Genomic DNA, 9,482 nt, shown 5'->3' with positions numbered 1-9,482 from the left:
AGACACAGTGATGCAGCGGTAGAGAGTATTTCTACCTTCCGATACAATCAGGATGGTCATACAATTTATGGATCCCAGTGCAAAATTAAAACGTGGGACCAGGGCTGGCGAGCAGCTCAAAGAGTGAATATGACCTGAGTTGGATCCCAGAGCCCACATGGTGGAAGGAGAGAACAGACGGAGCCCTCTTTCCTGATCTTCACCATGTGCTGTGGTTTGCACACCTTTCCCAATAAATAAATGTGAAAAACTTAAGAATCAATTAAGTTTCAAATTACAAGGGTGGAATATGAAGCCAAGTATATGCCCTTCCGAGTTCAGAGCCATTTGACTGTCCGGATCCCAGCTCATAAAGCAGCCTTGGATACAGACAGCCCGAGGAACAGCCTACTAATAGTAAGATGTAGGGGAATAAAGTCAGTCCTCCATAGAATGGTGTTTGTTATAACTCTTAAAGAAACAGTCTATGACAAACAATGCTGTTATGAACATAGTTGAGCACATGTCCTTGTGGCACGATTGAGCATCCTTTGGATACATACCCAAAAGTGGTATTACTGGGTCTTGAGAAAGGTTGTTTCCTAATTTTCTGAGAAATCGCCACACTGACATCCAAAGGGGCTGTACCAGCTTGACATAGTGTCCTCATACAAGCAGGCTATATGCAATTACTATGCCACCTTATATAAGGGCCATGAATATCTATAGATTTTTTTAAAATTTACTTTTAGCTTTATCTTATTTTATCAGTATTTTGCTTGCATGCACGTCTGTATATCATGTGTGTGCCTGGTGCCTGAGGAGGTCAGAAAAGGGCAAAGGATCCATGAGCGGCATATGGGTGCTAGGAACTGAACCTGGGCCCTTGGGGAGAACAAGTGTTCTTAACTACTGAGCCATCTCTCCAGCCCATCTATAGACGGTAGTATACCCTTAGGACCAATGCCCCGTGGATACTGAAAGCATTATATTTAAGATGGATGTGGTGATAAATGTCTGGAATTATCATGTTGGTGAAGTGAGCCAGGAAGATCCCTGGACCAGCCATTTTAGTCAAATTGATGAACTCCAGGTTCAGAGAGAAATCTTACCCTACATGATTAAGGTGGAGAGCAATTGAAGAAGATGCACAGTGTTGACCTCTGGCTTTCACATGCACACGTGGTTATGCATACCTAAACATATGCACACTTAGACACAAATGAACATGTGTGTATAGACACACACACATGCACACATGGCTATGCATACCCAAACATATGCACACTTAGACACAAATGAACATGTGTGTATAGACACACACATGCACACATGGCTATGCATACCCAAACATATGCACACTTAGACACAAATGAACATGTGTGTATAGACACACACATGCACACATGGCTATGCATACCCAAACATATGCACACTTAGACACAAATGAACATGTGTGTATAGACACACACATGCACACACACAAGAGAGAGAGAGAGAGATGAATTTTAAAATTTAGTGGGCTGGGCAGGATCTAACAGGCCAGGCTTCCCAGGCATCTGTCTCCTTTATGGTATTACCCATCACTGATTTGCTCATTTATTTATGCTAAGACAGACATTTGATTGTGTTGGAGTTATAGCCCTGAGAAACAGATCCAATCTTGGTTCCAAACTCCGTGTTTTCCTCCTTGTTAACATCCCACTCTTGACTTTTCCATCCCCCATCCCAGCCTATGAAGCCAGATTTCATTTGGCAGGTAAACAGTCATCACAGGCTCCAGGGGGAAGTGGCTTCATCTGGACCATGTACAGATTATTTTTTATACTTTCTGTTGTGCCATATTAGGAAGAGTTTCAGTTTCATCCTGTCTTGCCTGTTTCCATCCCTCGACTGGCTTGGAATCTTCTGTTGATCAGTCTACTGGCACCCCTAGCACCTTAGCTTTTCGGGTTCTTTCTGTGCCCTGCTCCCTCCCCGAGTCATGACAGATGTATTGTGTCACACACGGTGATGGGGCTGGAGACCGTGGAGCTCCTTCCTTTATCCTCAGGGCTGAGTGCCCTCAGCTTCATGTCTTGCCTGCTCCGGTCTCTGGTCCCCTTGTGCTGACCGCTAAACAGCAGTGTGTGACAACTAGTGAATTTCCAGTTATTTCTTTCTGGAGGGCCAGAGGCTGGGGACTCACCAGCTGATTTAGACAGACCCAAGATTCTGCTGGTGGTATGAGTCCCTTGGGGCCTGAGCAGTCCATGTGATTACCCCTCTGCTCCAGTACCTACAGCATCATTCTATGTCCTTTTGTGAGTAGGGACATTTTGCACAGTACTAGGGAGCCTGAGAGAAGCTCAGAGATATTGGCTCAGACCTCTCTGCTTCATTCTCCTATCATTCTGCCTACTCCTCCAAGGGATGTAAACCCCAAATCTCTCATGCTCTTCACCACCTTCAAACTCTCTGCTATAGTTTAGATGTTGAATGTCTCCTCAAAGCCAGTGTGCTGTAGGGCTGGAGCCCTGCAGGCAGGCTTCAGTAGAGCACTTTGTAGCAGAGCTATGGGAGTGAAACCAGAGCTGCAGCAGGACCCAAGACAGCTAGAGGTGCTAGCAACTTGTAGCATTCACCAGGGAAGATGACAAGCGGTATGCAAAGCCATCCTGGGATGGTGGCTGTGCTGTCTGTAATTGATGAGACCGTAGGGTTGCCCAGCTGCTTGAGAGCCCAGCCCCTGTCACCCAGCGTGAGTACCAGGCATAGACATTTAGAATTTCATGTTAACCCTGCTGGATTTTGGTCTTGCTTTGGGCTGGTCTCTCCTGTTTTCTCATTCTTTGGAAATGCTTATCCTGCACCTGTACCATTTTTAGGTATATTACCCCTTTCTTTTTGATTTTGTTGGGCATTCAAAGTTGAGTTTGCCTTGAGTCCTGCTAGAGACATTGAACTTGAAGTTTTGAACAATGCTGGGGGTGGGGGCGTCTGTTGGGATGGAATAAATGAATTGTATATGTGTAAAAGTATGACTAAGCACAGTGTAGTTGATAGTACTGATTAAAAGAGGCCAAATGATTTATTTCTTTTGCATGTGAAGCTTTGGTGAGCCTTGGCTCTTGGGGTTGGTGAAAAATGTTATGGGTTGGATGTCAGTGTCCTCCAAAGATCCACATGGTATAGACTTGGCCCCCAGGGGAGCAATTTTGGGACTTTTAGGAAGTAGGACCTAGTGGGAGATCTTTAGGTCAGAGGAAAGTGTGCTCTCAAGGGAAGCACGGGACTCAGTATCGTCCTCTTTTCCTTGCTCCTTGGCCCAAGACATAAATGGTTTGTTCTACACCTTCCTACCTTGGTGTCCATCATCTCCAGAGTTGCAAAGAATTGGGACTGCCAGATCTAGGGACTGGAACCCTAGAAGAATTGTAAGCCAAACAAATACTTTATCCTTTAAAAAAAGTTTTTACTAGCATGCATTAATTATACATAATAATAGATTTCATTACCACTGAAATTTATTAAATGTATATATGGTGGTTTGAATGTTCCCATAATCTCAGAATGCTTGGTCCCCAGTTGGTGGTGCTCTTTGGGGAGGCTTAGGAGGTGTGACCTTGTGGGAGGAAGTGTATCATTGGAGGTAACTTAAACTTAAAGACTCGTGCCATTTACAGTTCACACTTTGCTTCTTGCATGTAGTTCAAAATATGAGTCCTCAGGTCCCTGTTTCTGGCACCACGCCTTTGCCCTGTCTGCCTCCATGGACTAACCTAACTGTTCATCTACCCCTCTGGAATCATGAGCCCAAATTAACTCTTTCTTCTGGAAATTGCCTCATGGTGTTTTGTCATAGTAGAAGAAAAGCAGCTAATACAGAGTGCAATATTTTGATCATATTCTCACTGATTAACCTCTTTTGTCCCCTCACACCCCTGCTTATCTTCCTCTTCCCAGTCAGTTTTATTCCTTCAATCCCCCTGTGTGTCCCAATGAATTTAATCAGGTTGCTTATAGAATAATAGGTTAAAAATGATTAAAATATTTTTGATTCTTACCAGAAATGTGTGAGGATTTTAATTTCCCCACATCCTTGTCAACATTTATTTTCCATCTTGTAGGAGGAGGGCCCGCTTGTTTGTCCTGGCCACCCAGAACCGAAATAACCACACAGAAACTGTATTAATTAAATCACTGCTTGGCCCATTAACTCTAACTTCTTATTGGCTAACTCTTACATCTTAATTTAACCCATTTCTATTAATCTGTTTATCACCACGTGGCAGTGGCTTACTGGGTAAAATCCCCAGTGTCTGTCTCCAGCGGCTCCATGGAGTCTCTCTGACTCTGCCTTTCTTTCTCCCAGCATTCAGCTCTGTCTTCCCTGCCTACCTAAGTTCTGCTCTATCAACAGGCCAAGGCAGTTTCTTTATTCATTAGTGATAATCACAGCACACAGAGGGGACTCTCATATCACCATCTTATAGCCAATAAACTGATCTGAGTTAGTTTGTAATGTTTTCTTATATTGTCAAGGAACTGCCTTTATATATTACTTGGTCTTTTTCCTTTTCAGCTTTTAATATTTTTCTCTATTTTATATGCTTAGTGTTTTGATTATTATGTGACGAAGAAACTTCCTTTTCTGAGCCAATCTATTTGGCTCTCTGTACGGTTTGTACCTTTATAGGCATGTGCTTCTTTAGGTGAGAAACTTTTCTTCTATGATTTTTGTTGAAAATATTTTCTGGAACTTTGACCTGCTCTTCTCCTTTTTCTGAAGGCATAAGTCACAAACAATCCCACACCAGTTTGGAATTATGATTAATAAAATGGTTATTTATTTAAAGGGACAAAACTTACAGATCACCGTCCCAGACAACAGCCCTCTGCGCGATCAAGAAAGGAGTCTAGTAGCTGGAAACGGAGCCGGAAGCAAGAGAGAGAGCACATGGCTACCGCTGACTGGAGGGTCGCATGCATGCGTGTGTGTGTGTGTGTGTGTGTGTGTGTGTGTGTGTTTCTTGGTGTTAGAGGGGGAAGGTGAAGTCAGGGAGATGTTCTGAGGGATCCACAATCCACAAATGGCATGGACGTGGGGTGGGGGGGAAGGGGGAAGAGAAGCTGCCCCTGGCGTTCTGTTGCAGCACTAGCGGTGACCCTGAGAATTGGGTCTGGGCTAACAGAGAGCAGGAAAGGTCCATGGTCTTCCAGAAGGTGTCGTTGCTGGTTGAACAGGGTGTGTCCACCTGCGTTTGGGGCTGGAACACCTGCTTTTACCATTTCACACCTGTATACCATGTGTACCAACAACTCTCAGTCCTCACCTCCCTATAACCCATATCCTCTTCCCCCTTTTCCAAAAATCTCACATTAATGCTGATTCACATTTTTTATATCCACTGGGATTCCAGGGACATTTGAGTACCCATGAGTTTGGAGCTCTGTTGGCAAGTTGTCACTTAGACACAGACACTGATGTAAAATTTAATTTTATAGATTGCTTTGTCCTTCTCTCCTCTTTTTTATTTTGTTTTTGTTTTCTTTTTTTTCGGGGGGGGGGGAGTTAAGCTCTGAAAAGGCACAGGCTGACCCTGGGCAGGAAATCTTGCCTCAGCTGCTCAAGTGTTGGGTCTCTTTTACGTAGTCTGATTCTACTTCATTGCTCTTTTTTTATTTTACCTTTACATGGAGCTGCCTCATCTCATCCTTTTGTCTTTATTTTCACCCCTTTAATTTATTTTTCCTTCTTTTAGTTTTTTGTTGTTGTTGCTCTAATACAAATCATTAGTCTCATTCAGCTTACCTTTCTCCATTCCTACTCTTAGCAACTAATTGAGCCTGGGTCTCTGAGTACATGGGCTGAGGGTTTAGATAATAAGCTACATCCTCAGTCCAGTGGAGAGTGAGGATATTCCTAGTTTCACTTAAATATTGTAAAGATACTTTGCAAAAATGTAGATTATTTAATAATTCAATCAGTGACTAACCCAAGATTCCTAAGTCCCATCACAAAAACATAAGAACCATTAAAACCAGGATGACTTGATGCCTCCGAATGTTACTGATTCCATAGTAATGGACACCATTGAGAGTCAAGCAGATGAAATACAAGATAAAAAATTCAAAAAATAAGTCTGTTCAACAAAAATCAAAGATTTTATCAATTAATCTAAAAAGAATACATACTCAAACCACTCGAGAACAAAGAAGTCAATACAGGAAATAAAAGGAATTGTTACCCTTCAAGCCCAAACTTGTGATCTAATCTCCTGTGTAAATTAGATGTCTTATGCTTAGACAACAAATGGATAGAGAATATGTCAAGATGAGTTTAAGTTTTAAGACAAAATATGTTTTGGTGAATGAGGTTTATTCACAAATAAACATATTTACAAATGATTTTTGGAGGGCTGAAGAGATGGCGCAGACGTTAAGAGCATTGGTTGTTTTCCCAGAAGACCTGGGTTCAATTCCCAGTGCCCGAAGCTGTCTCATAGCCATCTGTAACTCCAACAGATAGACCCTACTCTTGGACTTTAATACAAGTTGTTGAATAGGGATGGGGACTCTGGTGAGACCTGGCAGTAGTTCAAAGTGAAGTGTGGTCCGGGCCACAGCCACCTTCATGGCAAGGTGCTTCTCAATGCAGTTCCTGGGCAAGAAAAAGACAGTGAAACACAAAACAAACAAAACAACAGCAACAACAGAGCACACAGGAGCTCAGAGGCTCACAAACAGGAATGTGACCCTCGAGTCCCCCTTTGACCCACCTTGTGGCCCACTCTGATTGCCTCCCTTTGATTCTCCTGAGAAGGGCAGCAAAACATGGTTCTGTCTGGTACAATCTAGTGCAAACTAGGAAGGATCAAATGTTTTCAGAGACACTACCAAGGTCTAAATGTGTGGTGATCAAGCCTCTGCTTCCAGCTGAAGGGGGCAGAACTCTCTAAAGCTAGATTGGGAGGAAGTGTTGGTCCGGGGTATGTTTCCCAAGCTCCTCCAACCCAGACCACAGATGTGGTTGTACTTTCAGATTGTGGTAAAGAGCATAAAAGGAGATAAGAACTTCAAAACCTGTGGTGTCAGCTGGCGATATAGGAAATACTGGTTACATCCATGGAATGGGTCCCTGGTCTGCTAGATATCAGGGGCACTTGCATTCATGACAGACCTGGTTCCATAATTCACAACTCTCAACATAATCGTGTTGGAAAGGACTCATCAACATTCCTGAGCACAGGTGAAGAGCAGGTTTAGCAATGAGGAGCAGGAAGTTACCTGGAGAGCCGCTGCAAACTCTCTTGAGTGAACTACTCACACATCTCTAATGCCTTCTACTAGTCTCGGAGAATATAAACTACTTTTCTAGGTGCCCAGAACCAACCTTTAGAGAGGCACTTGGCTTCATTATCCAGACGAGGCACCAGGATGTTAGAGATGATGAGTGACATGTCTGTATCCATACAGTCAGCACATGGCAGGGCAGAGACCAGGTCTGACGGTAGGTGAAGGATCTCATCCTGGGAAGGGGTTCAGTTCTGGTCATCAGCTGGTCTCTAACATGAGCCAAAAGATACCTCAGAGCAAAATGCCTTTGATTTATGGCACAGAACTTCCTGATCAATTCAGTTGCCATGTCTGCAGAAAGGAACCACATGGCTACAGCATCTATCTAGATATTCTGTCTGTCCTCCACTCTCAGGGAACCCAAAAAGACTTTTTATTTTCTTTTGTCCACAGGAAAAGGTTAAGGCATTGAGATTTGGGGCTCAACTTAAGCAAGGAATGCCCACCAGGAAAGGTGACAGGAGCACCCCCAGGAAAAGTGTCAGGAACACCCATCAGAAAGGTGACAGGAACACCCATCAAGAAACGTGATGGAAACACTCATCAGGAAAGGTGACAGGAACACCCATCAGAACAGGTGGCAGGAACACCCATCTGGAAAAGTGACAGAAACACCCATCAGGAGAGGCAACAGGAACACCCTTCAGGAAATGTGACAGGAACACCCATCAGGAAAGGTCAAAGAACACCCATAAGGAAAGGTGACAGGAACAGCCATCAGGAAAGGTGACAGGGGTGTTGACCTCTCTGCCCACAGCTTGGTGCCGAAATCTCGGGGGAGACATCCAATTGCCGCACACCACGCCCCCGTGTTTGCGTTCAGCAGCGAGCTTCGGGCAAGGGGCAGGAGGTTAAAAAACACAGACACACACAGACAGACAGCAAAACAGCGACACGGGCCATCCTTGAGTTCCCCAAGAATGCCCCCTTTATTGTGTTCAGGGGCAGATTATATAGAGATAGCCACGCCCCAGCCAAACCCACCAGAAACCACTCTGCCATCAGGAACTCCTGAAGGTCTCGTGCTCAGGACAGCTGTAGGAACTCAGATCAGGGGATTACAAGAAATTCAGGATCTGGGGTCTCACTGCTCCCAACAGCTTGGCAGGTGGGTAGATTCTCAGGGCTTCCCCGATGCACATGATGGTGTAGGATGTCTGGTCCAAGTGGTCTCTGGAATGAAGATCAGCCTGAAGAACAAGCTGAGCCTGAGAGAACCAGAGAGTTTTCCCAAAGTCAGGATTCCCTTCTTTTTGGGTTCTTACTCACAATGTGATGGGCATCCACACTCAGGAAGACTCTGGAACTTTTCCTTGTGTCTCATAGTGGTCAGGATATGTGGCCAAAGCATTGAAGACCCAGGAGATGCTGACGGTGGTGTCACAACCCCCCAAATAAAACTGTTTATCTCACCACACAAATTTTCATGAGATGAGCACTCTGTGTCCCTCCCTTTACTCCTATGCAGAGTCTTGGGCCACAGCCCCATCCACTCACTCCAGAAATAGAAGGATGCTCAGAAAACCCAAGCACCTCTTTCCTCCAAGTTTCTCCAGTAATCCTCCATCCTGCAGCTGAGCCTTTCTTGCCTTGATCATTCTGTCTGCAGCTTGAAAATGATTAGGAGACATGGATAGAAGTCACTGTAACCTCCAAAACACCCCCTAATCTCCTAACCTCAATCTAGATGCTCTGTTTAGTTCAGGAAGCATGAGGGCGTATAGTGGTTCAAGATTGATGTCTAGCACCTGTCTCCCCTCTGACCTATTGCCAATGTAGATTTTGCTTTAGATGTTGAAATGTGTTCCAAACAACACTGTTTGATTTATGCCAGGGGTAACCAGCTTCAGGCTTTCTGACATCCTAGCACCACCCCCACCACCAATATTTTCCTTGTTCTAGGAAAATATTCAGAATGAGCGTATCCTAAATCTCTCAGGAAAGCAAGAGAGACTGGTTCTACATAAAGAGTCTTGTCTATTTTGTCTGAGCTGATTTTGTTAAAGGAGATGGGACAGAAGAAGGAGAAAAACAGTGTATTAAACAGTCTGGCAGGCACAGCTGGTCTGCAGTCATCGGAGATCAGCTTTATAGAAGGAGTTTTGCTGAAAGAGTTTTATCATACTGGAATTCTTTACATTGCGCAGGTCACTAATAGCCCTAGG

Source organism: Arvicola amphibius, chromosome 6 (genome assembly GCF_903992535.2).
Source record: "Arvicola amphibius chromosome 6, mArvAmp1.2, whole genome shotgun sequence".
Lineage (NCBI taxonomy): Eukaryota > Metazoa > Chordata > Mammalia > Rodentia > Cricetidae > Arvicola > Arvicola amphibius.
The sequence above is the reverse complement of the archived record's forward strand: the minus strand, read 5'-3'. Positions refer to the sequence as shown.